Below are 20,343 nucleotides of genomic sequence, written 5' to 3'. Positions count from 1 at the left end.
GTCTCCTCCGCCCCTGCGATATAAGCAAATGCTTTACAAAACAACAAGGACGTTTTTTACTTTCTTCTAATAAGCTTTTTTTTTTAACACCCTAGACCTCCTTCGTACCTTGCTGTTGTTTAATAAAGTTATTTCATCTTGATTTAGTGATTAAAAATAAATACACCTGCGTCATACGCGTGTGATACTGATGCGTACCAGAATAAAACATTTCTATTGTAGCACAGTACGGTGAGAGGGCTGACCAGAGCCGTAGGTTTCTATTGTTGAATAAGAACATTACAAGTTTATCAAGTGGAAACTATTTTGGTCTGGCAGCGTTGCTGTGGATACAGTTCCCACGTCATGCACGTCATACTTGACCTGCTGAAAGAAAGCCTTAGCATAGCTGCCATTCCAATTGGAAGCGCATGAAAAGCAGGAGTCTGGCCGGGGCACGAGGCAGAGTTTCTGCCTGCTAAGGTGGCAAACAAGGGATCACGCGGGACGGTTTGATAAAAGAGGTAAGAGGTTCACGTTCCTGGGCGTTAATTAAAATAGATCGCGGCATTTCTCCTGAAGAATTATAGCTATGTAGCCGCAGCATCCCAGCAGAGGCAAACATTAGCCCTCGTTTGAAAAGTGACTTTGATATGTATTTAGTTATTTCATGTACATGCTGTTTTGTCACGCAGGACACTTGATTGATTGTCCAAGGTGCGCAGCCTGCTGGGTTATTTTGTTAAAGGATGCGCGTTAATTCGCATAACCTCTGGTCCTGCCGTAGTGACCTCGATAAAAAAAAAATTGATGTCATGTGCTCGTCGAGATTTTGTTATGTGGGTAACTATGAAAATATGTCTTTGCAGTACTTAGGACAAAGCAGTGCACACTTCTCCCGAGCATACAATGTCGGGATTTGCTAAACCAGATATTATACACAGGGCTTTCTTGTGTTAACGTTTATAGAAGCATAAATGTCGAAGAATGCAATAATTCATTACCAAAGAGGAATAGCCTTGGCTGTTATCAGCAATCGAACAATGTGAAGCAATACTCGTGTCATCTGGGTAATTACGGTAATGCTTCAGTTTCGTTAAATATTTTCTAGATTTTTTCAATCCTTTACGTTTTTTTACATTTCCATAATACTGATTAAGAGTTGGTAATTACAGGGTGCGTTCAATTATGACACCCTTCCTTGGATTTCAGCAGTTCAAACCTCCAGGATTTTAAAAGGGTAAAATAATACATTATTTACCGTTCATGAAGTCCGCATGTTTTCCCTCAGAAACTAGGAAGAGGTGCTATTTAATAAAGTAATATATTCGGAATCCAAGTGTCAGATTTTGTCCAGTGTGAAAAATGGCACATACACCTCCAACAAATTCCAGATCGATGCCTTAATGACATAAAATGACCAACGTTTTAAAGCCTTTGTGCTACCATTTAATCAGCAAAAAGACCAAGCATCTTTGATCTTGCTTTAAGTGCCACACTTTTTTCTTCAAAGAAAAGTTAATGGGTAATTAGACCAGTGTGTGCAAGGTCAACTCCCGTGGCTTTGGATAGGTCACACCTAGATCATGACCACTTCACACTATAGGCCTATCAATCAATCAATCAATCATAGACATTTATAGAGCGCTCTACTTACCCGGAGGGTCTCAAGGCGCCTATGAGATGACAGTGCATTCTGAGGAGCGTCCCTTTTTTTGACACTCCGGCAGCACATGCCTCTCAATCATATCTATGAGGTGGCCTTAAGCCACTCTGCATGGCTTTGCATGGCCACTATAGATATGGAGTAAGAGTAAGACAAAAGAAGTGCAGGTCGCTGCCCTGCCTACTCTGCATCAAGGAGGCGTTCCATGGGTGTTGCAGTGGGTTCCTCAGATGTACTTATTCACGTAAACCTGGGACAGCACCAACACCTTATGCATCCCAATAGCAGGCATAGTAAGGAGAAATGATGTCGCCTACCATGTAATGAGTGATGTAATATATGAGGTCATAAGTAGTGCATTGCAGAGGCGTAAGTTATAGTTAGATCCAGTAACTGTAACTGCTGAATTTCACTGGCTTTGTACGAGTGAAATCTGAGCCTAACTATACATCCATGTAACCTTTATTTTGTTCATTAAACTAGTTTTTTAACTATAATGTCCCTGTAAACTTTGTTTTTTTGGTGAATTTCTACAGTTTTTCGATGTTATTTCCTTACTATGACATCCCTGTAACCTTTAATTTTTTTAGTGAAATTCTTCATTTTATTAATGTCATTTCCTAACTATAGTGTTCTTGTAATCTTTGTTTTTTTAGACACTTTCTAAGGCTTTTCTAAAATGTTATTTCGTAACTGTAACCTTTGAGAATGGGTGTGTGAGTGGCTGTATAGTTCGGTGAGTGGGTGTGTGTTGCTGTATGGGTGTGCGAGTGGCTGTGTGAGTGGCTTTGTAGGTGTGTGAGTGGCTTTGTAGGTGTGTGAGTGGCTGTATGGGTGTGTGAGTAGGTGTGCGAGTGGCTGTATGGGTAGGCGAATGGATGTGTGAGTGGCTGTATGGGTCTGTGAGTTCCTGCATTCCTGCATGAGCAGCAGTGTGAGTGTGTGACCAGTTTTGTGAGTGGCTATATGGTCTGTGAGTGGGTGTGTCATGGACTGTATGGGTCTCTGAATGGTTGTGTGAGTGGCTGTATGGATCTGTAAGTGGGTGTGTGAGTGGCTGTTTGGATCTGTTAGTGGTTGTGTGAGTGGCTGTATGGATCTGTAAGTGGGTGTGTGAGTGGCTGTATGGGTGTGTGAGTAGTTTTCTGGATGTGTGAGTGGCTGTGTGGGTTTGTGAATGTATGTGAGAGTGCCTGAATGGGTGTGTGAGTGGGTGTCTGAGTGTCTGTGTGGTTGTGTCAGTGGCTGTGTGTGTGTGTGTGTGTGTGTGTGTGACTTGATCACAACAGAACCTCACCTGCCCCTTTATCTAACAAGAGTCCACAGTTTTGCACAAAACATCTACCTAACTGGAGTGCTTCCTGCTGGTTAATTAGTAGGTGCTGCCTCTTGGATAATAACTATTGCATATTCTACACTACAGCTGCGTAATGGATTACAATGAAATGTCTCCAGTGTGATTGTTCCTCAAGTGTCTTAATCCACAAATCTGTGATAACATGAATCCTCATATAGAGAAGAGGACAAAACGTCAAAGAGGGGAATCTCCACCAAACAAGGGCACTTTCTCTTAACTATAAGAAGTAAGTGCTTTCTTGTTTGGTGGAGATGTCCTCAAAATTCCTCTGCATCAAGAATGTGTCACAAAAATCAGCAGGAAACTCACTCGGAGGCCTTTTTGCAAGCTGTCCATCAACAGTGGAAAAGGCGGGAAGACCTTTGCATACTACTAAGGAAAATGGGGCAGAGCTTAACAGGTAGACCTTGCAGATGATTGTGTGCATTGGCATACTCAGGGTAATTAAAAGTGAGAACCAAGGACTCTGCTTACAAGACAAGAAAGAAACCACTTGTCACAGTCACTACAGATCAGATTTCTCTTCAATATATTAGCAATGCAATCAGATCCATTAAGGATTTCAGATTGTGTTTCAGCATGGAATATGAGAGGAAACACACATGTTTTGCCTTCGCCAAGCCCAAGCCCAAGGCCATGAAGTTAGGATCATTTGTGCTTTACAGAAGTGGAGCTTCAACTGGTGCACCTGCTGTGTTTATATTTGTAAGGGATTCCCGTTGAGGTTTAATTTCTGTGAAATGAGCATTAGGGCCATAACAGAACCTCACTCTTTCCAAGAAGAGTCCACAGTTTTGCTGAATTTCTACCGGTTATGAAGTGCTACCTCTACCTCATTTGGTAAATGTCTAGTGCATATTCTAGACTACAGCTGTGTAAAGGAACACAATGTAATGTGTCCAGTGACCTTATATGCATTGAATTTCGGCAATGTGATTGTTCTTTGCGATTTTTGCAGTGAAAAGTTTACAAAATGCCTTTTGGACCTTGCGGGGTTCCTACCCTGCCCCCTCCTCTCTTTTTAACGTTTTGGCTGCTAACACTTCCTGGTTGAAGTTTTGGCAGTCAATCAAATCTCTGTGCGAGATCGGTATGCTTCGCAGAGGGTCCACACCTCTAGAGCTACAAATGTGGGGGTCCTTTAATATCTACAAAACTACTTAACAGATTTATACCAAATAACAAAAAAAGGGCTCTTTCTGGACCAAGAGCTAGCTGTTTGCCCAATTTGGTGTAATTCAGTAGAGAGGTTCGGGCTGTAGTCATGTTCAAAATTCCTGTGGGAATTTGCTTGACAAACACACTTTTTTGACATTATCTTTTTCTCAGCTACTGCTTGATGGATCACTCTGAAAGTTTCTATGCACAACTAGACACAGCAGGACACTTTAGCGGGATAATTTCATGAAGATTCGTCAAACAGCACCAAAGTTATACGCCTGTAAAAAAACTCTTTTCATATGGAAACTAGGTCCTAACTATAACTACCTACAGGCAACCATTTATAAAAAAGAGTACATTTATTAAAAGATTATTAATATATGTTAAATACATTTTATTTTATTTTACATTTAGTGTAAAGTTTAAGTAAATACATTTTATTTGAATATGTTAATTTTAAAATTGTATTTAGTTTAAATATTTTTGTTGGGTAATGTATACTTTGTGTTTTGTTATTTTTACTGCTAATACTGAAAATTAGGACATTTAAAAATGGTTTATTGTTCAATTTATATATATCTATATATATATATATATATATATATATATATATATATATATATATATATATATATATATATATATATATATATATATATAATTCAGCACAAACAGAAAAACTGCACTCACGGGGGGTCAAATCCAGGCGGATTTTATCGCACACAAATTTAAAGATTCAGACACGTTTCGGCGGTACGCCTTCGTCAGTTACAGGCGGCCGCCATTACGATGCATACATATATACATAATGCCTCGCTAATTCTCGCGGGAATTGTCTCACTAAGAAGCCATTTTTACATAAGGCAATTTCACTGGCGTGAGAATGTAAACAGAGATTCGATCAAATTCTATATATATATAGCTGGGTAAATTATATCTTGCAGACATAGTTAAATGCATAATCGGCAAAAGCAGTTCATTGTGTGACAAGTAATATATAGTAATTAGCCGTGATAATACATGGATCAAATGTTTGTAGTTGATTATTTCCCTTCTATCTACAGAAAGTAAAATAGAGCCCTGAATGGGCAAATTCATAGATGTATCCAAAGCAAAAGGTATAATACACAATACAATATCTTTTAAATCTAACTAGTACTCCCTTACCCCAACTAAAAAGGTGATATATACAAATGAATATGCACAATACATACAGAACTATTTATAAATGTAGCCAGAGATCATCTCTCAGTATATCCTATGAGCTCCAAAATCCCAAAGTGAGGCTTATGTGAAAAAATATATCAGTAATTATATACAATTCTGTACAGTATTCACAGGTGTACCTTCAACTCCTCACCCATATTCAGACCCAAAGGAGTCTTGGTTGCTAAATCGATTATGTAGCGAGACTCCAGTCTCCTGAGTCGTTTTTCCCGATCCCCTCCCCTAGAGTCTACAGCAACATGATCTAGACAAAAATAGCTCAGAAGTTTGCGATGGCTATTTTGGTATGTGTGAAAATGACGAGCCACTGGGTAACTGCTATCATTGTTTTGAATCGCTCTTTGGTGTTCTAAAACGCGGATCTTAGCTTGATGTTTCGTACTGCCTATGTATCTGAGGCCACATGGGCAGCTCAGACAGTATACGACATAGGGTGTCAGACAGTTCATTAATTTTTTGATCATGACTGGATCACTTTTGCCAGGTACCTGATAGTTGGTGACTTTCTTACTGTCGGCACAAGCCTTGCATTTATTGCAGGGATAGAAGCCTTTGAGATCCTGGATCCCCTTACTGACTGGTGCTAGATGGCTTTGTACTAGCAGATCTTTGATTGATCTTGTCTTGCGCTTTTTTCCAAGCCTCTCTTAGGATCCTCGTTTTATAACCTCGTTGTTTGAATCTATCGAGGCTTTCTGCGCTCGCTTGGTTAAAGTCATCTGGTCTGGAACTGTTACGCTTAATGCGCAAGAGTTCCCCATAGGGGATACTGTTCTTGAGGCTTGTGGGATGGCTACTGCTTGCATGAAGCACTGAGTTCCCGCAGTGGGCTTTCTAAAAATATGTATATGTATATGTATATATATATATAAAACACCAAGAGTTGCCCCACTGAAGCTACACAGCTGCCAAGGTGGTTGCATCACAGTGCTCCTGCAGTAATTTGTTGTCAAAGCCAAACGCGTTTCAAGTTATCAAAACCCTTGATCAATGGCAGGCACTTTGTCAGCAATAGTGCACGGGCACAGTAGATTGTTTTCAGGATCTCCATCTTATTATAATCACAAGCCCTGCCCATGTGGGCGTTTTCGATTTTCTACCGTGGCTTTCCGGTACAAGTAGTCCATCAGTATTAAGCCAGGCTTGAGTCCTGTCAAATAAAACCACAGTGGGTCACTACAGAGTCCATCAAAATAACGCACCATTGTTAAAACAATTAAACTGAAATAGTTCGCAGAAGTGAGCTGGTTTGCTGTATTGCATCCAATAGTAACCCATGGCTCCGGTCCCCTTGTTTCATACCAAGTCCACAAGTACAGGGCTTGAGAATCCGCCATCCACAGCGGCGGGACTGCTCCGCGGCTGGATATATATATATATATATATATATATATATATATATATATATATATATATATATATATATATATATATATATATATATGTCCTGGCTCACTGCTCCAAAGTCCGGGGCACTCTTGCAGCGGGTGCTAGTCCAAGCGCGTCGGAGCTTTGCGCTCAAAATGTGAAAGCTCTTTCCCTCCCGGTCCCGGGTGGAAATAAGGACAGCACACACGGGAATTCTCGTTAGTAGCAACTTTACTCGCACAGACGCGTTTCGGAAGCCACGCTTCCTTCCTCAATGTTTGTTACACCGCAACGCGCGATTAGGCGCCATTTTATTTCAAAATACACAAACAACTCACGTTGGTAAGCATAGAGAGGGGACTGACGCGTGAGCGCCATCTTGCTAGTGCATATAATTCTACAGTAGCATGACTGTAATTAAACAACACATTCTTTTATATATATATGTATGTATGTATGTATGTATGTATGTATGTATGTATGTATATGATCAAGGTCACCGTGTAGTGACCGAAACGCGTCATGCTGGCGATTGCGTGTAAATAAACCACTGTGAATTTACTCTTTGCGCTGTGGAGTGGTCTGTACCTGTGGGTTTCGTTGTTGCAGATTGGAGTCCTTTCCATGTGCAGAGGCAGCGGAGCAGGATTGTGAATCGTATATATATATATATATATATATATATATATATATATATATATATATATATATATATTCACTGAAAAAACCATAGGTTTCACACCAGTTATAGTTAGCTGGAAATTTCTACTGACATAAAACCATTGAAATTCCCACGTTATAGTTAGTTGGACTCACTATAACTTGCGCGCGTGCAATGCACTGCTGATGACGTCACATATTACATCACTCATGACATGGTCAGTGACATCACTCATGACATCACTGATGACACCATCCAGGGAATGTGTGTCTTTCTGAAAAATCAATATGTTTTATGTTTCAGTGAATTTAATAGTTTTTTTTAAATGCTAATTCCTAACTATAACTAGTGTGAAACCTATGGTTTTTTCAGTGAATTTCAAAGGTTTTTTAAATGCTAATTCCTAACTATAACGTGTGCGAAACCTATGGTTTTTTCAGTGAATTTCAAAGGTTTTTTAAATGCTAAATCCTAACTATAACGTGTGTGAAACCTATGTTTTTTTCAGTGAATTTCATAGGTTTTTTAATAGCAAATTGTTGGGCTACATCTGGCTGATATTTGGGCTACATTTGGTTTTTTTTGTCTCTGGTGGCCATCTTTGGGCTACATTGGGCTACATTGGGCTACATTTGGGCTCTAACATATATATAGCCCAATGTAGCCCAATATATATTTTTTCAAAGTTAATTTTCGTAAAAACCACAGGAGCATATATCCTGAGACATAGCAAAGGCACATCGGAGTACCAGTCCCTACAATTTTGCCAAGTTTGGTGGAAATCCATTCAGCCGTTCGGGCTAATAGTGAGTTTGACCGCCCTATGGAAATTAACATGGGGAAAACACGTTTTGGGACCCCCTTTTATCTCGGCCCCCGCATTACGAATCCCCCCCACATTTTCAGGGAAGGAGCGGGCCATGAACTTCGAGAAATTCGCAAATATTCGTCCACCGGCGCCAAAGTTAATTCCAATAGAATGTTGCGGATTTCCTATGGAAAGTAGATCCTAACTACACTACCTACTGGCGACCGTCAGTAGGTAATTTATATATATATATATATATATATATACATATATATATATATATACATATATATATATATATATGTATATATATATATATATGTATGTATATATATATATATATATATATATATATATATATATATATATATATATATATATATATATATATATATATATATTCAAGGTTGTCCTGTACTTGAAGGACGCCACTCCACCAGGATTAGTTCACAGAACTTTTATTTGCAGCAGACAGCTTATGAACAGAGTTCGTTTAGTGACTCCCTGACGCGTTTCGAGACCATGTCTCTTAATCATAGGGAAAAGCAGATTAGTGCGCGGCTGCGCCTTACAAACATTTAATCCCACTTTGCATACTGCTCCCACCTGGGTATTGTGACAGCATGCTGGGAGTTGTAGTGCATTGTAATCCCTCCCGTGGGCAATTACAAGTCCTTAATGTCTTGCCGGGCACCAACCTTGGTTGTCGCTTGTTCAGTCTTTTTTTAGCCCTCCAGTGGGCCTCCGTTTAAAAAGCTGTCCGTTATTTGAAAGGCAGTCCTGGTGCCGCACATTCTGCCCGCATAATTCTGGCATGCAGCCCCGCCATTCCTTCACGCGGAATATATATATTACCTACTGGCGATAGCCAGTAGGTATATATAGTTAGGATTATTTCTCTATGGAACTTTTGAAAATTCTATGTCTAATAACTTTGGCGTTTGTGGACGGAATCGGCTGAAATTTTCAGGAAAATGGCACATTTTGTTTCTGAGCAGCCCCTGAAAATTTGGGGGGGGGGGTTCATCAAGGGGGGGCCGAGAAAAAAGGGGGGTCCCAAAACGCGTTTTTCCGATGTTAATTTCCATAGGGCGTTTGGCCTCACTTTTAGCTCGAACGGCTGAATGGATTTGCAGGAAACTTGGCAAAATTGTAGGGACTGTTAGCCCAATGTGCCTTTGCTGGGTCTCATATATATATATATATATATATATATATATATATATATATATATATATATATATATATATATATATATATATATATATATATATATATATATATATATATATATATATATATATATATATATATATATATATATATATATATATATATTTAATTTGCAATAGAGAAAAAAATGCTGCACTCACAAGAGTTCCATAAAAGCAATTCTTTATTGAAGACTCCAACTTCATTCCAGCTTGATATTATGAGCCCCATGACCCATTTTGACTTCCATCTTCCTCAAATGGAAATCGCTCTCAGCTGTTAATCATATTGTGCTTTTATGTCTTATGCGGAGCATTCTGGGTGCTGAGTGCGTATTTTAAACATGAATGTCTTTTTCCTTGTTCTAATTGTTCATTTCATCCTCCCTAAGCCTAATATGTCCATTGGGACTCCATTGGGACTCCATCTGCTTCAGAGCGGTCAGATCAGAAGCTGCTCCCAGCCGGCAGGAGAATTTTCAAAGTTCCTGCTGGCTGGCAGCAGACTTTGTGTTTAATCCCCATTTGTCAGAAGTTTTGAAAGTGCTCCAGCCAAGCGGGAGCAAATACAGGTTTACCTGCTCGCCCCAGTGCAGGCAGGGAAATTGCTGTGTCCCAGGGATGGGCCCCCCTGGGACAAAGCCGGCTCACTTTTACAAACTTAAGTTACCCTGTGTCGCCAGGGCAGCTAAAGGCTCAGGGAGCGGGCACATGCCCCGCTCTCCCTAAAAAGTACTTCAGGCCCGTGGGAGGAGGTCCCCAGGCCGCAAGTGGCTACGGGAGGGGATGTGTGCCCCCTTCCATAAAGCCCGAGGGATGGGGTCAAAGGGGCCAAAATTGGTCGGGGCCCTGGACCACCACTGGAGGTTTAAAAAAGAAGCACAGGAAATTATTGTGCTTCTTTAAAAAAAAATGTTTTCAGCTGATTCTCGTTTTTGGCCTCATATGGGTCCCTCTGATTCAAAAGTGCAGAGCTTTGAAACGATCCTCTTCGCTGCTAGGCCTTCCCCCCGTGCTAAGCCTTGTTTTGGCTATTTAGGGTAGTTCTCGCTTAGGCCCCTGTAACTTTTTGACCACATAAGGTATCCATGACAAATTTGCATACTGTTTTTCAAACATAATGGGGATTCCAAAGGTACCAAGGGTTTTTAGATACCCCTGGAGGGGACCCAGAAATTAGCCAAAAATACAGCTACATTTTGTTTTTTTGGGGAAAAATGCGAAAAAAGGGCTACTGATGAAAGCGTCTGTTTTTTTCCCTGTAAATGGTATAAAAAAGTGGTTGCGGTGCTAAAATCACCATCTTCACAGCTTTCAGGGACAAGCATACTTTTGTCAGAAACTCAAAACATTTACACAGTTTTGGCATTTTTCTGGGACATAGCCTATTTTTCCTATTTTTTGTGCTTTCAACCTCCTTCCAGTTAATGGTATAAATGGGTATGAAAGCAAAAATTGATCCTGCAAAGCTAAACATTATTGAAAAATAGACACAATTCTGAATTCAGCAAGGGGTCATTTGTATAGATCCTTGAATGTTTCTTTATAGAAACTAACAGTTAAATATAGGAAAAATTGAAAATTAGGAAAAAGAAACAGCCTTTTGTGCCAACGTTTTCACCTGTAACTTCTTCTAATTATGACAACTGTATGAAAGCAATATACCGTTACATTGGCTGGATCTTTTTGGTTGTGGGGACATACAGGACTTGTAGGTTCACCAAGAACCCAACGAACCCAGAGGCAATAACTGAGCAGCGTCTTGCAATGGCTTTTTATTATGTACCGGGTATATAGCAATTATTATGGGAAAATGTATACATGGAAAAATCAGTATTAAAACATCTATGTATTTATGAAATGGGAACAAAATATAGAGCTTAGAAACAGTAGATATTTGCACATTTCCGAAATTGGGAGTACCCATACTAGCATGAGAATTATAGGTCATATTTCAAATGGACTTCTTTTTTACACATTGTCTTTCATTTCGAAGGCAGAAATGCATCGAAAGTCAATAGGTAATAACAGTTGCTCTACAATTCTGTTTTACCCTAAGTCTCCCAATAAATATGGTACCTCACTTTGTGTGGGTAGGCCTAGTGCCCACGACAGGAAACAGCTCAAAACTCAACATGGACACACCACATTTTCACAATGAAAAATTACCCTTTTTTTGCAAAGTGTCTAGCTGTAGTTTTGGAACCCTACCTCTGCCAGTACCTAGGGAAACCTAGCAAACCTATACATTTTTTAAAACTAGACACCCCAGGGAATCCAGGATGGGATGACATGTCTGGCTGTCACTAGCTTCTGTTCCCAGAATCCCTTGCAAACCTAAAAAATTGACAAAAAACACACATTTTCCCCACATTTTTGCAGTGGAAAGTTCTGGAATCTGTGTGGAGTCACAGTCTTCCAAGAACAATGGTATCTCACTTGTGTGGGTAAGTCTAAGGCCCGCAACAGAAAATGGTGCAAAATGCAACGTGGACACAACACATTTTCACATCAAAAAAATGACCCTTTTTTAGTAAAGTGCCTGGCTGTAGTTTTTGAACACTAACTCTGCTGGCACCCATGGAAACCTAGCACACCTAAACTAAACACCTAGGGGAATCCAGGATGGGGTGACTTGACTGGCTCTCACCAGGCTCTGTTACCCAGAATCCCTTGCAAACCTAAAAAATGGACAAAATAAAAACATTTTCATCACATTTCTGTGGTGGAAAGTCCTGGAATCTGCGTGTATCCACAAAATTCCACCTACTCCATGTTCCCCAAAGTCTTCCAAGAAAAATGGTACCAAACTTGTGTGGGCAGATAGACTGTAATTGTGGCAGTGGGTGGGACATTGGCGTGCCCATGTTGGGCAGCCACCGCCCTAAACTAATATGGCAACAAAAAAATCCCTGGCGTTGGGGGATAGATTGGGGGATTCTGCCCTCCAGGGGAGCTGAAAGGCTGTAATTTTGGCTAGGGGGTGGGGGCATTGGCCTGCCCTTTTGGGGCAGCCCCCACCCTAAATAAATATGGCAGCAAAAAATCCCTGGCGTCTAGTGGGCTTTCAGCCCCCCAGGAGGCAGATTTGTATTTGTATTTGTAGGCAGTATGTATAGAGTGCGACTATCACCCTAAGGCAGAGGTCTTCAATCTGTGGGGCGCGACCCCCAGGGTGGTCGTGGAGTCCTTGGAAGGGGGTCGCAGATTCTGTCAGAGAATGCAGTTCCTGGCGTTGGGCTGATGGAGGATGCTCACGGCGGAGGCTTAATTCACACCGAGGGGTGAAAAACATCAAAGCATCATTAACAGGTAAAAGTCTTTTAAAGACCTGTGAAGTACTCGGGTGTGGCTGTGTGTGTGTCCCTGAAGCTGTTTCAGCCGGGCTCACATAAACGAGCTAGGGGGGGGGGGGCTGGGCGAGGAGGCTGTAGTTTAGCCCTTTGAGTTCAATGGACGTTGTGCGCCTGGAGCTGTGGGTCCCGTGACACGTCCCATAAATCATTGGTTCCAGTCCCATGTGCCCTCATACCTGGCGCCTGTGCTGGAGAAATGTGCCTCAGAGTCTGTTCTTCATGGTGAGATGTTGTTACAGCCTATCTGCCCCCTCCAACCCCCCCCCGCAGGAAAGTTGGAAAGAAGAAGGAAGAAGACGCAGAGAGATACTGACCCCCCAATGAGGGAGGCACAGAAAAGGTGGGTGGATTATTGATGGGTGGATGGATGGATGAAAAGGTGGGTGGATGAATGATGAGTGGATGGATGAAAGGGTGGATGGATGGATGAAAGGGTGGATAGATGAAGGATGGATAGATGGAAGGATGAAAGGGTAGATGGATGAAGGATGGATGTATGGATGGATAAAAGGTTGCATGGATGAATTAAGGATGAATGGATGTGTGAACACATGGGTGGATGAATGATGGGTGAATGGATGGATGAAAGGGTGGATGGATGAAGGATGGATGTATGGATGAAAGGATGAAGTGGTGGATGGATGAAGGATAGATGTATGGATGGAAGGATGAAAGGATGGAAGGATGAAGGATGGATGGATGGAAGGATGAAAGGGTGGATGGAGGGATGAAGGATGGATGTATGGATGGATAAAAGGTTGCATGGATGAATGATGCATGGATGGATGTGTGAAAAGGTGGGGGGATGAATGATGGGTGGATGGATGGATGAAAGGGTGGGTGGATGGATGTATGGTTGTATGGATGAAAGGGTGGATGGATGAAGGATGGATGTATGGATGGAAGGATGAAAGGGTAGATGGATGAAGGATGGATGTATGGATGGATAAAAGGTTGCATGGATGAATGGTGGATGGATGTGTGAAAAGGTAGGTGGATGAATGATGGGTGGATGGATGGAAGGGTGGATGGATGTATGGTTGGAAGGATAAAAGGGTGGATGGATGAAGGATGGATGTATGGATGAAAGGATGAAAGGGCGGATGGATGAAGGATGGATGGATGTGTGAAAGTGTGGGTGGATGAATGATGGATGGATGGATGTGATGAAGTCTAACAGACATATTTATGGATGATGATGAGGACTACCAGTTTCTAGAAACTTTTGTCGGAAGGGGGTCTTTATGCCTAAAAAGGTTTTACAAGGGGGTCTCGGCATCAAAATATTTACAAGACCTCTGCCCTATGGGTATCTTGGCGCTATGGTATGTGAATCATCGATCAGTGGAAGGTACCTGAATGGATTTGATAGACAGCCCTCCGGACTGGCAGGTTCTAGGAAACAACCATATTTTAACCTTTTTCATGAACTGCAGAAGATCCTGAGACCGTCTGATTCCCACAGGGAGGTTATTCCAGAGTTTGGCAGCGTCAGAGCTAAACGTCCTGCCTCCTGACTTAGCTTTGCGAATTTTAGGAGCTCTCACCAGGCAGGATGTGGAGGAGCGAAGACACCTTGATTGAGTATACCATACAAAGGTCTCCTGAAGAGGTTTGGGTCCAAAACCATGAAGGGCCTTAAAGACCAAGCAGAGAGATTTAAACTGAACCCTCTGCATTATTGGTAGCCAATGAAGCTCTGCAAGGGCCAAGGAGCCTGATGAACGACGTGGTTTCATCAGTGCCAGTTTGGCCGCCAAGGTTTGGACTCTTTGAAGACGATCAAGTAGAAATTTTGGGGTCTCCAATAGTAGGGCCTTACAGTTATACAACCTGCTGAGGATGATACTTCAAACAACGGGCGCTCTGTCCGTCTTTGGCAACAGCGGGAGCAGGGGCGGCTCTAGGTCATGGTGGTCCTGGGAAGGGAGCGTAGGTAGGGGGCCCCGGAAGAGGGGGTCCGGGTTGGGCAGAGCGCGGAGGCCAGTAAAGAGGGGGGGGGGGAGGGGGTCAGGGTGTTTAGAAGTGGAACTGAGCCGGAGGCCGCCAAATCCCTGCCAGGGGCCGCCACACAAATATGTATTCATCCTCAGAGGATAAATATATTAAGGATATATATTGGTGTGGTGGCCCCTGGGGTTTGGTGGCCCTGTGCAGGTGCACAGCTTGCACATGCCTAAGGCCGGCCCTGGCGGGAGGATCTTCCTCAAAGCTCTAATCAGGGAAAAACGAATCCCCACCAGCTTATTAACGTGTATTTCCAAGGTTAGATTAGCATCCAGCATAACTCCCAAATTACGCACTGCTTTAGTAGGGACCAAAGTAGAAGCAGCTGAAGAAGGCCAGAAATTGTCAGGAAAAGGGGGAGGGACTTTCCCCACCGCACAGTATAAGACTTCAGTCTTATCTGAGTTGAATTGAAGTGAGTTGGCTCTTAGCCAGTGAGCAGTCTCCTGCATGCAGCCGTGAAAAGTCGCCAGAGGAGTTGACTGATTCCCCTCTAGGGAGAGGAAGAGCGGAGTGTCTCTGGTGTAGTTCACCAATTTCACACCATGTGCCTTTATGATTTCAATCAAGGGTCTCATATAAATATTAAAGAGAATAGGGCTAATCTCCAATCCCTGAGGAATGCCATGGTGGACGTCGGAAATTTTAGATTGAAATGGCAGGAGAGAAACTGCCTGAGGCCTGTTGGATAGATAGGAACGTAACCATTTTAATGCCGTCCCCAACACCCTGACCTCTTCTAACCTGGTCAGCACAATGTCATGGTTGACCGTGTCGAAAGCGGATTATCTAGCACTGTCACCAGAGCAGTCTCAGCTCCATGGCCAGGACGAAAACTAAACTGAACATCATCTAGCCTGGAGTTGGATTCCAGGAATTGAGACAGAGTTTTGCTGACCAGACGTTCGATGATTTTGATCGGATATGGTAAGAGGGCAATTGGTCTGTAGTTACCAGCGCAGGTCCGGTTGAGTGTCGCTTTTGTAAGAGTGGAGTGACCAAAGTCCACTTCCAGCATGCTGGTACTAGTCCAGAAGTTAGAGAGGTATTGCAAATCTGATGCAGAATGGGAAAGAGCTCAGAACCCAGTTCCTTCCAGATTTTGGGTGGGAGAGGATCTAAAGGGGAACCTAATGACACACCTAAGGCAATTCTATTAAAAATCTCCTCTGAGGGTGGTTTGAATGGTTCAGGCAGGTCAGAGGGTCTGACTCTGCCCCATTTTCCTTTCCTCTATCTCATGTCACATTGGTTTCCACAGTGAGGCCATCTTTCCTGGAAAGATTATTCACCTTCAAACCATCAATGATGTTACAAATTTTCTCCGTAAAGAAGGTTGCTAAACTGTCACACAAAGCTTGGGTTAGCAGGATTTTGGATTGTGTGTATTCTGGAACAGCCATATCCTTCACTATTTTATAAATTGTTCTGGAATTATTTTTTAGAATTTAGGATGGTGTTAGCAAAGTATTCAGATTTTTCTAAATCAATACCCTTTCTGCAGTCCACAATTACAGCCTTCCATGAAGATTTATCCTTGTCTCAGTAAGTCTTCCTCAATTTCCTCTCCGCCTGTCGGCAGATCAATTTTAAGGATTTAAGGTGATCATTATACCAGCAGGCTGACGGCCTGCCGATCTTCTTACAATTCTTTATGGGTGCAATATGGTCAAGCTGAGTCTTAATCTGGTCTCAAAAGTCTATATAGTTGTCCTCCACTGACCCCCCCACTATTAAAATCCTTAAAAGAGGATGAGGTAGTCTTATTTTGTAAAAGTCCCCTCCAATCTCTGCTCCTGAATGTCCTTACCTCACTGGTGGCTGACCGTACCTTCCTAGGGTCCGATATTTGGAATTTGACCAAATAGTGGTCAGACCAGACAACTGGAAGGATTTCTACTGCCCCCAAGGCCTGTTCCTTAGAGAAGACCAGGCCCAGTATATTTTCCCTTGTGCGTTGCTTTATTGATTTATTGGCATAAGCTCAAGCTATCACAGGACTGGATTAAATTACTGTATCCGGAATCCAAAATTCAGTTCAGCCATAGGTTAAAGTCACCCAAGATAATCAGATTAGAATGAGTAAGGGCCATGTTACAAATGACGTCTACCAATCCCTGCAGAGAAAGTGAGCTAACCGCCCCTGGGGATCTATAGCAAATAATGCCCGCCAGTAAGCAACCTTTAAGGTCTTTTAATGAGAAGCCCATGAGTTCAAAACCTTCGACTTCATCAATATCCAGTTGAACGAAGTCCAGGGTTTCCTTAAATATAAGCCCTACCCCCATCTCCACCCCGGGGGGGAGGCAGATGGCTGTTATTGTGGCTGGGTGGGGTCATTGGCGTGCCCGTTTTGGGCAGGCCGCCCTAAACAAATATGGCAACAAAAAAATCCCTGATGTCAAGTGGGATTTCTGCCCCCGCGGGGGGGCAGATTGGGGGCTACTGCTCCTATCTACTCCCACGGGGGCAGAAACGGCTGTAATTTTGACAATGGGGCGGGGACATTGGCGTGCCTCTTTTGGGCAGCCCCACCCTAAATATATATGGCAGCAATTAAGTCCCTGGCATCACGTGGGCTTTCTGCCCCTGAATATGGCCAATTTTATTGGGGGAGCAAAAGCCCTTGCCCAAGGGGCCGCTCCCCCCTCCCTGGTGTCTTAGTGGTGAATCCCCAAGCAGGGTTCCACTCGAGGGGTACCATTTTGCAAAGGGGAGATTCTCCCCTTTCCACTGACACCTCTCCCGTCTTTCTACGTAGAAAGTGAAACTGAAATTAGCCTAAAGGCTCATTTCAGTTTCAGTTTCAGTGAAATGACATCAGCGCGATGTGCACGCTGATCGTCATTTCACAGAAACAGGGATCCCCCATCCCGACTTATAAAAAAGCCAACATAACAGCAAGCACCTAGAGGCTTCCTGCGCCCCCGGGGTGGGAGGGGGGCAGAATGGGGGCTACTGCTTGGCCAGCCCCCACCCTAATTCAAATTGCCCCCAAAAAAATTCCTGCTGTCTAGTGGGCTTTTTTCCCCCCAGGGGGGCGGAAAGGCTTTAATTGTGGTGGGGGTTGGGGCATTTGCATGCCCGTTTTGGGCAGCCCCCACCCTAAATAAATTGCCTCCCAAAAATCCCTGGTGTCTAGTGGGCTTTCTGCCCCCCCGGGGGGCCAGAAAGACTAAATACCTCTCCCGTCTTTCTACGTGCTCAGGGGGCTAAGATAGCCTCCTGCGCATGTAGAAATTGAAACTGAAATGAGTCTAACAGCTCGTTTCGGTTTCTGTGAAATTACGTCAGCGCGACGTGCCCGCTGATCATCATTTCACAGAAACAGGGGGGGCCTCGATAGCTGTGGCTTTGGCAGAGAAAAAGAAATCCCTCCGGTGCCTGCACCAAAGGGATTTCGTGCCCCTGTCCTCATGACGGAATGGTTCCATCATGAGCACAGGAGCACCGATGCTCATGACGGGACCGTTCCGTCATGAGCATCGAAGGGGTTAAAATCTAAAAATATATGCCTCCAAAGTTCAATCATAATGAATCACGGATCATTAGTTTTTGTTCATATTGTTCTTTTCAATTAAAGAATTCCTATTTCGATTCAAGTTCTTTTCTGAGTTCCTTGACACATTTTTAGGAAGAATTATTATGAAGCATACGTTGATGTTTATGCATTTAAACACTATTGTAGAGGAATTATTGCATGAGAACCTGTTACATAAAAAATTCCTTTTGTGGTGAGAAAACATTTGGGCCCTGATTACATGTCTGGCAGTCCCGGACTGTCAGACTCGTGGGGGCGCAGCTCCCGATCACCCTATTATGATATGGGCAGTCGAACCGGCACAGCCCCGCCACAGCCACCAGGGAACCACCATTCCCTGGCTGCGTTATGGCAGTCAGGAGGTAGTAATATGCTTGGTGGGACGTCTGTGGTCCCCCCCAAAAAATATTACAAGTGTGACAGAGAGGAAACAGAGGGGGCCCTACAGGGCTCCCTGGTGCCTCTTGCCCTGTGGATGCACAAATGGGGGCACAACAGGTGCACCCCTATGTGCATGCACACCATTTCCAGCATGGCATAGACTTTTCAGACCATGCCGTGCAGGAACTGTTCTTGGCACTCCCAATGCAGTGCCCATTTTCAGAGCACCCCTGTGGGAACATTAAAAACACAGCCCGCCAGACAGGAGGAAACACCAAATTCGGAGGGCTGTCTGACCACGGCTTTGACAGTGTAGCGGCAGGGCGGATCCAGCACAGCACCGCAAAAGTCGTAATCAGGCCCTTTATGTCCTCCCTTTCTGTGATTGCTCTCAGACTGTTGCACTGCATTGTGGTTAGGGTAATTCACTATTCCACACTTTATTTGTGTACATTTGTCAATTTTTATGACTGTTTTCCATTTCAAAAGCTCCCAGGAATTTTGTTTATGTATCCTTCGGAGATTGTTAAACTAGAACTCCCATGCAGCAGGAGTTTGAAATGGAAATTAGGAAAATATTTTATAGAAATATAGAGATTAAAGAGAGACTGTGTTACCAACCCGTGATCAAGGACTGGAGCAACCAAAATGCGCTGGGATTAGTTGTCTATTCACCAAATAAAATAATGGAATAATATTTGCTCTTGAGTGGGACTCATCCATTACACGGAGTAACGCAATGTTAATTTATTACGGCATTGTCCCGCCATTAGAGTGCACCCCCTGTACCACACTGGTATATATATGATGACATCACTGATGACAACTCAAATGACATCACTGACAACATCACTGATAATATCATTCATGTGATAATACGATGAACCTCTTCAGACTTTAATATAACCTTAGATACAATCAGTGTAAACAGACACTCACAGATTGTCACTCATCCATGGAGTTACTCATACATCTAGTCAGTCATGCAGAGAATCAATCACACCTCCATTTCCTCAACTATACAGTTATACACACCTTACTAATTCAAACATATTCTAACACATATTTACTCTCCTATACAATCCCTGATACAAGTTCACAATGATCCATACAGCCACTCACACATTCACTGGCTCTTATGCACAGTTATTTATATATGTCAACTCTCACATGTACTGTGTTTTACATATGTACTTACTTTGATATGTAGCACTGAGATATCTATTCACTCACAAATACACTCATGCACACAGTCAACTGCCCATGCAGCTGTTTCCACATGCACTTTTGAACCCATACATCTAGTGAATCAACTGCTCACACATCTATGCACAGAGTCATACACCTCCAAGCCACTCACACACATACTCAGTCTCCCATACAAATACTTGGGCAACCAATCAATAACACATATAGTTACTCATATAGCTACTGATTAACACATTCAGCAGTTTACAGAACAACAGACATAATGATGCACAAATTAAGACAGTTTAGTCACTAACCCATGCACTCAGTGAGACACATTTAATCACTCTCTCATACAGTCAGTCAGGCACCTACTAAATTCTTCATCCAGACACTTATACATCCACTCATTCTTCAATATGTAAGACATAT

At 42.7% G+C, this 20,343-nt stretch overlaps 1 protein-coding gene across 1 annotated transcript in view; it reads left to right on the top strand.

Annotated features, from left to right (window-relative positions):
* The first annotated feature begins 393 nt into the window (after positions 1 to 393).
* RNF207 (ring finger protein 207) overlaps positions 394 to 20,343 on the top strand; it is a 900,262-nt gene continuing 880,312 nt past the window's right edge. Inside the window, exon 1 of the mRNA XM_086921721.1 lies at positions 394 to 503. The gene's annotated coding sequence lies outside the window, so the exon portion shown is untranslated. The remainder of the gene's footprint in view (positions 504 to 20,343) is intronic.

The sequence above is a fragment of the Lissotriton vulgaris genome, chromosome 5 (assembly GCF_964263255.1).
Source record: "Lissotriton vulgaris chromosome 5, aLisVul1.2, whole genome shotgun sequence".
Taxonomy (NCBI): domain Eukaryota; kingdom Metazoa; phylum Chordata; class Amphibia; order Caudata; family Salamandridae; genus Lissotriton; species Lissotriton vulgaris.
The sequence above is the reverse complement of the archived record's forward strand: the minus strand, read 5'-3'. Positions and strand labels throughout refer to the sequence as shown.